Raw genomic sequence first — 15,141 nt, 5'->3', positions numbered from 1 at the left:
TTCCCTGGTCTACCCATCACAAAATGTCCCTTGGTCCCTGGCTAATGTTGAAGGCATATGGCTAGAAAAACTTTTAAGTTCCCTTTCGAAACTAACAAATATATTATGCAAAACAATGTAAAAATCCAAAATAGTCACCTTTATAAATCTAAATGTCATACAAAAAGATGTCAAAATCCAAACCAATTTCCTTTAAGAACAGATAAATGTGTCATGGAAACAATGTCAAAACCCAAAATAGTCACCTTTAGAAACCAGTAAATGTCATGTAAAACAATGTAAAGATTTAAAATAGTCACTTTTAGAAACCAGTAAATATACCATTCAAGAAGTCAAAACTGTTAGGAATAGGAGTGGAAAGAGTCACAGGTAGAAAAAAACAGCAACCAACCTCAACAATTCAAATTGATCTTTATTAGTCACTGGGGGGTTGGGAGCTGACCAGCAGAAATTGGAGCAGCAACCACACCAATTCAAGTAGCAGGGGACTTTATCAGTATGTGAAGACAGAGTTATGAGGGTTGGTGTTTGTAAGGGGCCTAGGGCCTGATAAGGGCAGAAGGACTTGTTTGCAGAACAGGAATTGCTTTATGGCTGGGGGTAACATAATCCAGGGACATAGTTTTGAAACAAGGTTAACAAAGGGAGTGATGGTTTATGACCAGTTGGGGGGGGGTTGTGCATGTTTTCTTTATTCCAGACCTCAAAGAAGAATAAATTCCAACTGCTTCCTGCTGAGAGGGGTCATTGTGGGGCGGGGACTTCAGAGTCCATTGGAAGAGGGGCATAAGGGAGTCCTGTGGTAGCATGGAGCAGGAACATAGTCTTGATTTGATCCCAGGTGGTAGCTTGGGCAGTCATACGGGCTACAGTCCTGCAATTCTGTAAGAATCTTTGGAAAAGTTGATTAACCATGGTGCAATGATGACTAAAAAGAGGATACAAACCAAGGGTCTCAAGAGAGGGGTCAACTAAGGAAGCCATTGTCTTATGCCAGACCAAGTTCCTACCATTTCTCAATACTTGAGAAGTTCCGAGGCTGATTCCCACAGTTTCTTTGCTGCATTTCTGAATATTTCCAGCTGGTTGATGTAGAAGCAGCATTCTTCCTGGAGAAAGAGACAGATACCTCCCATTTTTTAGCAGTTAATAGGTCCAAGTCTCGTTGGTTTTGGAGAACAACTCCTTTGAGGAGAGGGTATATAATTTTGGACCATAGTGATGGAGGCTGCGATTTCATCTTGGGAGTCTGAAAAGGCTTAAAATAACTGTTGGAAGTAATAGGTGAAGTTGGTGATTCCATCTATGCCTGTGCCAAGAGCAGAAGAGATGCCCGGTCTGGCCATGATAGGAAAAAGTTGAGGGGCCCTTTTTTGGTGGGTGATTGAAGGTAAGGACAGAAGGGATGCCATGAGTGGGATAAAGATTCTTTTGTTGTTGGGACAAGTTGGATGTCAAGGTATTGAAAGACTAAGGTGAAAACACTGACCAGTTGTCCGGGAGACATGTGTAGGTGGAGGAACCACAGAGGAAGAAAACTCCTGAGGAGCTGAGGCAGATTGAGTTATGATAGTGTAAGGAGATGAGAGATTTTTTAATTTCAGGACCAATTCGGTTAGATGGAAATCTCATCTCCAACATTAGATATGGGTTGGTAGTAGAAAAGGGGATGAGTAATATGAGGGTTTAGGATGTATTTTAATTGAAAGTGAGTTGGGTGGAGGGATAGGTTAACAGAGAGTGTTTTATTGTTAGTGTCAAAGAGGGATAGGACCCTGCAGTTGGGGGCAGAATTGGATGAGAGGCAATGCATCCAGGTAATGACAGGGGAGGTGTGACACAGAAACACTGGTCCAACAGGAATTGGAGGGGTGGAAGTCTAGTAACAGATGTCAGGGTCCAGAAAACCAGAGGGGGACTTTCCATTTACCATCATTTTGTTTTAGGGCAGTGTAGAGTAGATTGTCTCTGGAGAGGTCCTTGTTTGGGTGGTTGGAAGAGGGCTGGATTCAGAGGATGTGGTTGCAGAGTGAGGCAGAAAGCTTACCTAGAATGGTTGAGGGAGAGGGGGAATCAGGGAAGCAAGATATGCAAGAGAGGTGCTTGTGAGAAGAGGAGGGTGTCAGTGGACAGGTCCCCATAGAGGATGTTGAAAGAATTCAAGTTGGGGGGTCTGTTGACTGGGGAACAGAGAATGGAAAATATGCCAGTTGAGTTAATTAATAGGAGGAGGGTGGTAAACCCATTGTTCAGGGTTGCAGAAAGACTAGAGGATTGTGACGGGGTAGAAGAATTGAAGTCATTTTGAATGATCAGTTATGGGTATGGGGTTTGGGAATGGGCCAGTCATTAGGAAAAAGTGTAATTTCATGCAGGAATCTATCCATGGGGAAAGGTGGGGGGGGTTGTGACCACCAGGGACCTCTGAACCCTAGTGGAAAGACAAACCCAGCAGTCAGAAGAGAAGGTAGAATTAGTGGGTTTTAGTTGCTGGTGGGTTCAACTAAGGAGGCACATCTGGCTGTTGAGAGCCGGGATCAAGGGGAGAGTGAAAAGAAGGCACCAAGTGGGTGTCATGGCCAATATTAGTTTTTGGATTGGGAAGGAGGTGGGAAGAGGATGAAGTAAAGGGCCAAATGTCCTGATGGGTAGGGGTACCAGCCACAGGTCCTGTTGTATCTTCATCAAGAACACTCAAAGCTGCTGCAAGGTGAAAGCCATTAGAAGGACTTATGGTGGAATAGTCCTGTTTGAATATCAGTTTTGTTATTTTTAGGGAGGTAAGGGTCAGTTGGGATTGCTTAGAAAAGAGGGGTGGTAGCTTTTCAAGGTGTGATATATGGACCCAGGAGGGCTGTCTCTATATTGGCTGCAATGGGAGTAATTAGAATGACTGTAAAACACACTTCCAATTTTGGTTATATGGGGTCAGGATGGAATGAGGCCAGGTAAACAGAGTCTCCTATCTGAAGGGGTGGAGGTGGAGTGGACTCCAAGGGGACTAGGAGGAAAAGATCAGTATGTTTCCATAGGGAGGAGTTTAAGAAGGTTAGGAGAGGGACCATTATGGAGGTGGGGGAGAATAGGAGGTGTAAATGACAATCCAATAATGGATAGGGGCCACCCATACATGTGCTCAAAAGGGCTCAGTAAGAGGGGTGTTTGGGGGAGGGTATAGAGCTTGAGGAGAACTAAAGGAAGTAATTTTACTCAGTCCAGGTGTCTCCATTGTTAGTTTGATAAGTGTTCCTTTAAGAGTTCTGTTAACCCTCTCGATTTTTTCTGAGGAATTGTGGTCAGTATGGTAGGTAAAATTTCTAGGGTATCAAGATATTGGGCTACAGACTGGGTGACATTAGAGACAAACCCAGGAACATTGTCAAACTGTAGAGAGATGGGTAAGCTGAAATGAATAATTTCTTGAAAGAGAAGGGAGGAAATTGTGTTTGCCCTCTTATTAGTCATGGGGAATGCCTCAACCCATTCAGTGAAGGTGTCTACAAGTACCAAAAGGAGTTTATGTTTTTTTATGGGGGGCATATTGGTGAAGTCTATTGATAGTTGATACCTGGGAGGTATCCTCTAGCCTAATGAGTGAAGGGGAGGGGCTCGTGTTAGTATTGGGGTTAGATCGATGACAGACTTGATGAGATAGTGAGTTCCTTCAAGAACCAGGTCATGAATAAACTGGCCATTGATTATGGGGGTTCTCTTTTGGGCAAGGAAATCTTTTCTTTCCATGCTAAATATTGGAATGGAGACTATTGTAGGCATATTTTGAGTCTATATAGATGTTTACAAATTTCCCTTTGGCAAGCCAAAGGTAAGGACTTTGGCTCAGCCTGTTGGGAGTGGCAGGGGTATTGCATCTATGGTCTTTTGGGATTGGGAGGGCTAGAGGACTGGTTGGTTGGGGTACCCTTCCAGAATGGCATATCCCATGGTATATGTCAGTGCCTTTTATGAGCTTCCATCTCTGAACCAATAGGGTGACTCTGGGATTTGTGTGTCAGTTATGTGGTTGAAAGCGTTTGAGGGCAAGGTTGAGAGTTTTAGAGTAGGAGCATACTAGAACAGAGAGGTCTAGTGGGGAGGTGGAAGTTATAGGGAGGAGGGTGCCTGGTTTGAGAATGGAGCAGGTCTGGAAATTGAGGTTGGGGTTGAGAAGGTGTATATGCAGGAGCTGTTTTGGGAGAGAGTAGGATGAGAAGTGAATAATGGCTGAAAATGTCCTTTAGGGAGAGGGAAGAGAGAGTAACAGTTGGGCTGTATAAGGTTAGTTTATTGGCCTCTAGAATTAGGAGGACTGTGACTGCCATTGCCCAAAGACAAGGGAGCTAGCCCTAGTATATGAGTCAAGCTGTTTGAAGAGATAAGCAATGGGGTGATAAGTCTTACCAGTCTCCTGGCTGAGGAGGGCCAAAGCCTGTCCCTTTTCAGAATGATGGTAAGGGGGAAATGGCTTAAGGGGGTTGGGGAGATACTGGAGAACTTGGCTGGTGCTTGTATTAAGGCTTTTATTGGGGTAGAGAGATAAGAGGGACATAGGAGTGGTTCATCTAAGGAGCCCTTAGTTGCATCATACAGGGGTTGCACAATTAGTGAAAAGATGGGAGAACCCAAAGAAGCCTAACAGAAAGAGAAGATCTCTTTTTGTAGATAGGAGCGGGATTTCTAGGAGGTTAGCAATACTATTGGAGGGGATTATTCATTTATCTTGGGTGATCTGCAGTCCCCGGTAGAGGACTGTGCTCTGGCATATTTGTGCCTTTTGGCAGAATACGTGATATTCCCAGTCAGCAAAGGTATTTAGTAAACTGATGGTGTGTTCTATACATGTTTCTTTGGAGGGGCTGCAAAGTAATAGGTTAACTAAATATTAAAGAAGGTGACTTGGTAAAAGGCATAAGGTAAAAAGGTCTTTTTGTAGGGACTGGCCATAATAGTGTGGGCTGTCCCTAAACCCTTGGGGAAGGACTGTCCAGGTGAATTGTTAGGCCATTAGGGTGCTGTGGTTCTCTTAGGTGAAAGAAAAAAAGAGGCCAAGAGTCAGGATGCAGGGGAATAGTAAAAATGGTGCCTTTATTGCCAGGCGTTGTACATGCCTTTAATCCCAGCACTTGGGAGGCAGAGGCAGGTAGATCTGTGAGATCAAGGCTGGCTTGGTCTACATAGTGAGTTCCAGGCTAGCTGGGGCTATAGGGAGATCGTGTCTCAAAAAGACAGAAAAAAAGGGTGCCTTTAAGGTCCAGGATAGTGAAGTGGCTGGCCTCAATAAGGGATGGTGGCTAGGAGAATTTAGTGTTTTGAGGACCATTGGGTGAGTGGGGGTAATGACAACATTCATTTTCTTGGACTAGCCTGTATGAGATGTTCAGTATTTTTACTCCCAGAATAGGAGTATTATGGGGAGATTTTATAGGGGCAATGAGGTTAGTTTTCAGAAAGTGACTGATTAGAGGTTGGAGTCATCTGCAGGTAGCAGGGAAAATTGGATACTGGGCCTGGATGATATAGAAGTTGGGATCCCTTAAGGAGACCCTGACAGGATGATGGTGTTTGGTAGTTGTTCAGTTATCAATATCCCAGACCTTGGGATTGATGGAAGTTTCTAAGTAGGAGTGGTCTTCAAGGAGGGAACAGAAAGTATTGGCCAAGCCAAAGTCTAACATTAAACAAAAGATAGTTGTTGAATTAAAGGGGGGAAGGTGTAGGGTGGCCCCAGTTTTTTTTTTTACCTAAGTCCGATTTCTAAGAGGGATATGGGTCATTCAGATACAATGATGAAGGAGTGTGATATAGTTAATTGCCTGAATGTACAAAGGACCTTAGGAGTGAGCCTAGGCAAGTGGGGGATACCTGAGACTCCAGATATAGGGGTGTGAGAGTTTTTTGAGGGTCCTGACCAAGATGAAACAAAAAGAGTGATGACCACAAAAGGAATATTGGTGACAGGCCACTGTCTCAATTACCAAGTGTATTATTCAGGGTTCTCTAAAGAAACAGAGCCACTGGAATAAGGCTAAAGTTTCAGGAACACCTTTTCCCAGTGCCCTGATTTGCCACAATGGAAGCAGGCTCTGGGAGAAGTCTATCAGGAGGACATGGGACTGGGGGTGGCCTTCTGAGGTGGTCGATTCTGAAAGGCCGAAGCCAGGAGTTAGTACTTGCCCTTTAAATGTTTTTCCTTTTCCCTTTTCTCCTCATCTTCCCAATTATTAAAAACCTTAAAAGCTACATTTTGGGGGGAGACTCAGGTCCCTGTTCTAGCTGTCATAATTTTTTTCAGATATCAGGATCTCACTGGCTGATAAACTAGATGTGAAGGAAGAGGGTGGCTGTGGGTCTGGAGAGGTCTAAATTGGTATATTTGGTAATTGCCTCAGTGAGCCAGGTGATCATATGGTTTATACTTTAGTTGCCCACATGGTTTGGCTGCTAAGCCCATCTGGATTTAGTGGTGGAAAGAGCATCATCACTGCCTGTGGAGGCTATCAACGTGAGTATATGCTACCTGCCAAATTTTTTCTTTTTCATCAGGAATGAAGATAGATTTAAGGATATAATAGATGTCTGAGCCAAATGCGGTGGTGCAGGCCTTTAATCCCAGCACTAGGGAGGTAGAAGCAGGCAGATTTCTGTGGGATCAAGGCCATCCTGGTCTATATGGCGAGTTCCAGGTCTGCTGGGGGCTACATGGAGACCCTGTCTCATAAATACCGAAAGAAAAAAAAAAGAAGAAGAAGAACAAGAGCAACAACAAATACCAAAAATAGATGCTGGCTCAGGTCAGAAGGTATGATTGTGCAAGGCAGAGAAATTTCTTTCTAAATGTAGTAGGATTCTCAGAAAAGGAGCCTAGTTAAATTTGATTTGGCTCATGTCTGACAGGGAAAAGGGGATGTGGATTCCGACATTACCCTGCATTTCCACTGCCTCCCAGAGGGGAAACATATGATGGGATTGGGGTTACAGTTGGGGTCGAGATTGGGATTTTGAGCAGATAATGGGTAGGGGAAAAGGGAGGTGGGTAAAGAGAAGGAGCAGGGAAACTGCAGAGGGATTGATAAGGACAGCAGGTAGCAAGGAAGCAGGTGTGAGTGAAGGAAGTATTTTCAGAGAAAGGCTGGGGTCAGGGGAGAATAGGAGTGGGGGGGCAGATGATGGGGGTATCCAGGCAGGAAGAGGGATTTGAAGATGAGGGAGCAGAGGGTGATGTGGAAGGCGCAGATGAAATGGAGGGCTGGGAGACCAATTTGTACTGCCAAATTCTCTCCTGGGAGACCCACACATGCACTCTCTTGGCTCCCAGGTCCACACTGTCCTTACGCCTGACCAAGAAAACTGACACAAGGCATTCTAAGCCACAGTTTGGAGAATAAAGATATTTATTTGGGCTTGCCAACAAAGCTTATGCTATCTGCGAGGGGGTCACTTACAAAGGCATGGATGCCCATGGGCTCTTTCCCCTACATCTCGGCTGAGCTTTTTGAGATCTACTGCAGCCACCAGCTCCCCACCAAGATGGTGACCTTCTGCTGCTTCCCAGCTTCCTCAGCAGTCTGTCCTTAGACCCTTCTCCTCATGTAATTGAAGCTAACCAATTGGGTGGGTGGGATGACTGTCTTCCCCTTTGTTTCTCTTGGAGGACACACCTATCCAACAGGAGAATTGAGGGTAAACTGTGGACTGTGAGAAGGCTGTGGGGGGGATGTTATAAGGAGGGGGCTCATCAGCCAGATCATGGTTGAAAAGGGGAAGATTTTGCTATATGAGTTGGTATCTGGATAGAGAGGAATAGATGGAAAGGCAGGAATGAATGCATGGGCGTAAGGGACCTCAAACTACTTGTCATTTCACTGGAGGAAGTGATCTAAGTCCCATAAAATGGTGGAATCAAAAGTTCTGAATTCAGGCCAAATATTTCTGTTATCAAGTTGGTATTTAGTCCAATTTGGGTACATAAGTGAACTGAATGTTTAGATTTTAGTTCAGTAAAGCCAGGTTGTTAGAGATTTTTTTCTGAGACAGTCCAATGGGCTATCTTTTTGGGATTGATAGTTGGGACCCCATAGTAAGCAGTAAAAGTAGAGAGAGGGCTGAGTCTGCAGCAACAAGACCTCCCCTGGTGTCAGAGAAAGGCTGGAGAGGCAAATCTGGAGGCAAAGAGCTTGAAGGGGTTTTGGTGCAAAGATTTGGTGTCCCCAGGTCTGAACACCAAAATGGAAAGACAGGGACCTCTGAGATCCAGGAAAGAGATGCTCAGGTTGCCTCTGAATGTGGCCAGTACCTTACTGTCACTGTCCTGGAGAATCTGAAGCCCTCTTCTGACCTCCACAGGCATTGCATGAAATTAAAAAAAAATAATTTTTTAAAAAAATTCAGTCCTAATTTATAACCTTACCAGATATGTGTGAAGGTTCTATCCATTTAGAAAAGTAACTGCCTAGGGACCATGTTATCAAAGGTGGTGTCAGACCTAACCATATTAAGCCACTCTGTTCTAATTTTTATCTTTTGTAACTTTTTATAAATCTCTGGTCAACTGCCGGACACAACATGTAGTTTAAGCATTCCCTGGACAAGGGAGTCCTCCAGATTTAATTCAGAATATTTTCTTATCTGGTCTCTATAGTCTGTGAAAAGAAAAAATAATTCAGTTGAACGTTTATCTTTTCCTAGTTGGATATTAAAAGCCTTACTGATATTTTGAGATCAAGGAACCAATTCTTTCATCCCTCTCATAGTCAGAACTCTCATTCCCTATGGACTTCATTATTGTTATCTATCTGGGGTCCTGGTTGGGGAATTTAACCTCTGGTGTCAGGACCCCCTGACCTCAGTGCTACTTAGTGGAGCATGAACAAATCCAATTCCTCCCCATCCAAGGGGAAATAAAACCTGGAACTTCTTCTAAGGACTTAGAGGGAAGTGGAGATTTTGGAGGTCTCTTTTGCATTGCTAATTTTTTTTCCTTATCTAGGGCAGAAAAAGGTGGGAAAACCTTTAGACTAGCCAGAGGAATTAGTTTTCCCACTGGGGGAATCTATTTATTTTCTTTCTTACTTTCTTTTTCATTCCCCACCCTCATTTTGTTTTTTTCCTAGAGCTCAGTTTGGCCTATTTAGCTCCTATTCTAGTCCTTTAGAAGCTTAGTCCCCACATCCTTAAGAAGGAGGTTTCTTGCATCTAAATTGAGAGTTTCTTAGAAGTTCAATATTCCCCCATCTCTAAGAAGGAAGTTTCTTGCATATAAGTATGCTACTTCACCAGTCTCTGACCAATTCCCTTGAAGGAGCTGCATGTCAAGGCTCCACACTCATTTTGCATTGAATTGTGTGTCTCATTCACTCTCAAACAACCCTAGAATGTCCCAATCACCAAGGCAATATTTTGTCATTCCCAAGATTTTTCTTAGCTTGTTATGTGTGCAGAATTTCCTGGTCTCCACAGTGCTTTCTTGGACCCTTTCCTTACACAGTCAAGAGACTTTCCTGCCTTGGGATCATTACCAATCCAGGAAGTACCAAATGTCCATGCCTTGGGGTCACCCCAGTGAGGCAGTGGGACCGGTCTCACCAAAATTAGGGTTCTAGACTTCTTATTAGATGAAATTAGAATCCCGGACAAGCCCCTAAATTGTTAAAACTAGAATCCAACGTTCAAGGACCCCATGAATACTTCAAACTGACAAAGTAAAAAGTAACTCAGCAAGGCAGATTTTACTTTTGCAGAAAGGTGTGTTGCATGGTCATTCAGATCCATCAAGTACACAGGACCCCAAAGCTTGGTAGGCTTTTATCCCTAATGTAAAAATACTGTGTCTTTTCTCTATTGACTGCAGCCCTACCTCACAATCTTTCCTGGCTGGCTAGTTTAAAAGAATCAGCCCAAAGAGAAAAGATATCCAGTGCCCCAGGCCATCAGGTTCTGGAATACAATACTGCCTTTCCTTAAATTTTACAGGGTATGGTAGGATTAAAATATTAGAATTCTTGGTCATAAACCAAGTTCCAAATTTTACAGGGTTTCAAAGAAAAGACTAATGTTTCTAACAGTCTCTGATGCAAGAATCAGAGCCTGCCATCGCTTACAGACTGGGGTACTTAGTAGGCAGAAAGAGGTGTGGTAAAGATGTAAAAGTTTCCCTTTTTGGCCTGAGGTTGCCCATTGCTGGGAGTAACCAGTGCATGGCAAGTTAAAGAATGTTAGGTGATGAATAAACATCTCTCCTGGATGACAGTTACTGGGGGACAATAGGTTAGAAAAGGCAAGAATCTAGAGAAACAAGTTAATTTACTTCTAGGAACCAAATTACTTCTGTTTCTGTAATTGTAATTGTTAAATCAAAACAGAAAAGCTTTACAGGCATGACTAACAGCAGGCATTTCTATTAATTCATTAAATAATTAATTTGTTAATTTATTTTTAATGATAGGTACTGAATCTAGGACCCCATGCATGCTAGGCAAACACTCTACCATCAAGCTATATCTCTAGCCCTTAATCTTAACAGTTGTAGAAGCATGGAAGTCTAGTTTCTGCTGAGGTTAAGGCAGCCAACCCTACCTTCCTTAGGAGTGGAAATTTTTGAATGCTTGATGTAGGGATCCAGATGCACTAACAGGTAGTTCTGAGGTTGAAATAGGATGGAAAACTTGAAGCATCATTTTAGCATGGAACTTGTGGAGTCTGGAAGATAGAAATGTTACATGAAGGTTTAAAATCAAGGGATCAAATATGAGGAGTAGAGTAATAGTTACCAAGGATCCTAAAAGTAGTAGAAAACAGGTTAGGAAGGGCAGAGGTCAGAAGAGGACATCAGATTCCCTGTAACTGTCGTTATAGACTGTTGTTAGACATGATGTGGGTGCTGAGAACTGAACCCATGTCCTCTGGAAGAGCAACAATTGCTCTTAACCACTGAGCTATCTCTCCAGCTCCTTCTATCTGATTTGTATATTAATGTACACATCAGGAAATGTTAGCAAGCACACATATTCCACTGTGCTCAATTAGCAAGTAATCTAGCCCAAAGTTACTATGAACCATCAGATATAATGACTTGAAGTAGTTTGAATTCATTACCTGAAATTTTAGGTAGTTAGACCTTATGCCACTGTGTGTTGTCAGCATTGCATGTTATTCCTCTAACTGTTTTACCCAATGTCATGATGTCTACTACAACTCTGATTAGTTAGCCTATTGAGAGAAGATGGAAGAGTTAGGGGAAATGACAAATTATAAAAAATTATGGTATATCCAATAGCCACTTGATTCTCATCTACTACAAATTATATATACCAACTTGTACCCTGGAATTGACCAAGAAACATCAAAACGAGCTTGAAGCAAAGGAAGCCATTCTCTAGAACCAGAATTAACATTTGGATACAGGGCGAGGTTTTGATGGAATAGGAGGGGAATATGTCACTGAATCCAGGAATAAGCTTGTGAGAGTCCCCTTGGTATTGGGGGACTCTTGGTATTCTTAGTCCAATTGAGCCACCAGTTAAATGTTTTTTTCAGTATAGTTCCAACAGATATCTTTTCATACAGAACAGTTTAATGGGAAGGCTTTATCACAAACACCTAAGGCACTGTGAAGGAAAGTAAAGTAAGATATCAGTTAATTGTGTAAGGTTGGGTGTGGTGGAACACACCTTTAATCCCAGCATTCGGGAGACTGAGAAAGGTGGATCTCTGAGAGCTTGGGCCTGGTCTACATAAGAAGTGAGACCCTTTCTGAAAAACAACAACAAAAATCAGAGAATTGTGTGATTCTTGAGGACTGGTAAAAATAACAAAGTTTTGGCCAGAGGTACATGAGAAGGTTTGGAGTCTCCTGGAGTAATTTACATAGCTTGAGCTCCTTTACATAACGGGTCTCTAGTGATATTGAAGCCAGCTGCAACATTAGTAATTCAGATAAAAGATTTGGGTTAGAGACAAAAGGAATTTTTATCCCCTGTGTTGGTGTGAGGGGTATGACATGGTAATATGGGTAGTTTGTTTGGAATATTGTCCAAGGAAACTTTTTTTATGGTTGCAAGGATTCTATGAACATATGTCACATTTCCAGATGTGGTTGTGTTGTACCTCATTCACAGGACCCCAAAAAGACCACCGAGGACCCAACACACCAAAATGCAAAAGCAAGGTTTATGGTTTATTTGGGCTTAAGCTCGGGCTCTCAAACCTCACCAACGCAACGGATCAGTGCTGAGAGCCTGGAGTAAGAGAGGGTGAAGCCTTTTATAGGTTTTAGACAAAGAGAGAAGGGGGATACCGAAATACATTTTGGTTGATTCAAGGAGCCTGCGCGCGCCAACATAATTTTAAACTGATTGGATGTATAGGATGCAGCCTTGGAGGTTCCTTATTGGTGGGTGCTATTCTCAGGGCTGTGGAATGTGCTGACTGTTATCTGTGGGGCCAGGAGTCTCCGTTTTTACCTTATAGGGCAGTTTCATGCCCGGGCTTGCTTAATCTATAGTTTTCTGGAGTGGGGGGTTGTAGGTGGGGGTCAGGGCATGCCAGGGCATGTCTAGGCATGCCTAAAGCAGCAACCAAGCATTTTACAGAAACTAAAAGAGCAATTAGTGGGGGAGGGATTGGGAGGTGGTGGGTGAATGAAGAGGGTCTCAGGGTCCCACAGTTGCTGGTGGTACTGTAGGTATGGATCTGAGTCTCAGGGCACCCCTCAAAGTTTCCAGGCTCTTGTATCCAAGGATAAAGAATTGATTCAGAGACAGTGATTAGAAATAGGAATAGAGACAGTTTATTAAGAAAGGGAAAGCACTCCTGAGAATGGGAGTAGGCAAGTGAGCTGAAGGAAAAGCCTACACTCAAAAAGCACATGGCCCTTTATCCCTCATTTACATAGCACAACCTCTTCTACATTTGCATATGACTAGCTGTTCTTAAGTATGTTATTTGTGGTAAGTAACTAAAGTGGGGGTTTCCAGTCTCTCTGACAATTGGCATCTTTCACATTAATGTTGATATGTTTTTCTCCAGTTCCTACTCCCCTCCCACAGTGCCAAATCCAGAAATCAATTACATTTTGGCCCTTAAGTAAGCCATAGATGTGAAGAAGATAGGCATCACATCATTGCCTGTGTACTAGGGAGAATGGTGATTAGGAAAAACATTAAATGAGAGACCTGAATGAAATGGGCCATGATTGTAGACTATACTAGGATGGTGCAGAATAGGAAAGCTAGTTATAGAGCACCCTGGAATAATATTTGCAAATTAATGCAAATTATCAACCAAAATCATTAAAGAAGGATATCCAGATAGAAGCTGTTGCTATTATCTAAATATTTTCTCTTATGGTTCCTTTTGAAGAGAAGGCTTAGAACTCCCATGAAGTTGTATAGGTCTAGCCAGGGTTGTTTCCTGTGTATCCTCAAAAGAGACAGGTTTGATTCCAGAAAGATAAACCCAAATGTTATTCCACTTAGAACCTGGCATGGCCCTTTATGGTTATCAGAGTGTGGCACTTCCCTCTGGGACTAAGTCATACGTTCCTCTGTTTCATTAAATGTTAAGACTTTTTTCCTTCCTCCTTTCTTTTTTTTAAAATGTGAGATAGGGTCTCATTATGTAGCCCTGGTTCACCTGGTACTCAATGTATCCCAAATTGACCTCAGACTAATAATCCTGCTATTTTAGTTTCCCAAGTGTTGGGGTTGCAGGTGCCAAACTGGGACCTCATTCCCATAATCTGCTATAGCTTGTTGCATCTGTCCTAGATTGTCTAGATATTTGATAGGCTCTAGGTTCTCTGTGTCAAAAGGTAAACATGTAGTCAGGAAAGTCCTTTTATATAGCACTTCAAAAGAGCTAAATTTTAAGGTATCCTTAGGAGCTATTCTTACTCCAAGAAGGACTTATAGGTAGCAATTTTAAGCCAGGACTCAGAGGTTTCCTGACAAGGTCTTTTTAAGGGTATGATTAAGCCTTTTCAACCTTTCTAGATGATTTATTTTCTCCCCGCTACATGAAGTTGATAAGTGATCCCCAGAGCAGTGAAGACCTATTGAATTGTTTTTGCTGGGAAGGAGGGTTAGTTAATATTCTGTAGGACGTAGAAAGTCCAAAGTGAAGAATGGTCGCCTTTAATAACAGCTTTAGAGACTTTTTGTACCTTTTTGGTTCCTGTAGAGAAATCCTCAATCTACCTTGTGAAAGTGTCAATGAAGCATAGGAAGTATTTATAGCCTTAAAATGGGAGATCTGAGTGAAGTCTATTTGCCAGTTCTTACCCAAGTAGGTACTCCTTCTTTGGACTGGGTTAAAAATCTAGTTTGAGGGGCTGGAGAGATGGCTCAGCAGTTAGGAGCTCTTGCAGAGGACTCGGGTTCGATTCCCAACTGTCCTTAACTCCAGTTCCAGGGGAATCTGAAGCCCTCTTCTGACCTCCTCAGCATTGCACAACATAGACGCATTCACATACATGCAGGCAATACACTCATACACATAAAATAATAAATTAAAAAAAAAATTGGGGGGATCTATTTGAGACAGGGTATCCCTGTAGCCCCAGCTGGCCTGGAACTCACTATGTAGACCAGGCTGGCTTCGAACTCACAGAGATCCATCTGCTTCTGCCTCCCAAGTGCTGTCCCTTGTCACTTTTCTCACAGTTTGTGAAAGATTCTTGACCCTTTCCTACTAATGTCCTGAGAACTGAGGCCTCCATTCATAGCATTATACGTGGGAACAATCATGGACTTTTATTTCCTTCCACTGGCAGGTTTTGTGATACATTTGGCATTTAGGGTCCATCATCTTATTTTGATGCCTCCCTATGAGGGCCAAACTATTCCATCTTGGGAATAACTTGGTCTGTGCTCCATCTCTTTTTCCGGGGTTAGTAAAGTCATATCTAGTCCACATGAGACAGCTTTCTTTAAAGTCTTCCTTTCTCCTCTGTCATATAGTCTCCTTTAATAATATTAATATCTCTTTTTTGTGATCTTTAATGTAGTTAATTCAGATGGCTCTTGAACTGTCTATAAGAAGGAGAAAATCTCTCTGATATATTGTGTTTGGGGTTTTTTTGTGGTTAATAATCCCCTTCCCTTCTATATGCCTACATGGGTATGTATGTAAGACAAGGAGGGAATATTT

General features: G+C 42.7%; 1 long non-coding RNA gene across 1 annotated transcript; it reads right to left on the bottom strand.

Annotated features, from left to right (window-relative positions):
• Positions 1-429: 429 nt before the first annotated feature.
• Positions 430-10,694, bottom strand: LOC115072462. Its single transcript, XR_003851518.1, has 3 exons — positions 10,570-10,694; positions 1,011-1,109; positions 430-892 (listed from the first exon to the last, which is right to left on the bottom strand). It is a non-coding gene; the product is annotated as an uncharacterized LOC115072462 (long non-coding RNA).
• Positions 10,695-15,141: the final 4,447 nt, after the last annotated feature.

Source organism: Nannospalax galili, unplaced genomic scaffold (assembly GCF_000622305.1).
Source record: "Nannospalax galili isolate Female #2095 unplaced genomic scaffold, S.galili_v1.0 scaffold540, whole genome shotgun sequence".
Classification (NCBI taxonomy): domain Eukaryota; kingdom Metazoa; phylum Chordata; class Mammalia; order Rodentia; family Spalacidae; genus Nannospalax; species Nannospalax galili.
Note: the sequence above shows the minus strand (reverse complement) of the source record. Positions and strands in the feature narration are given on the sequence as shown.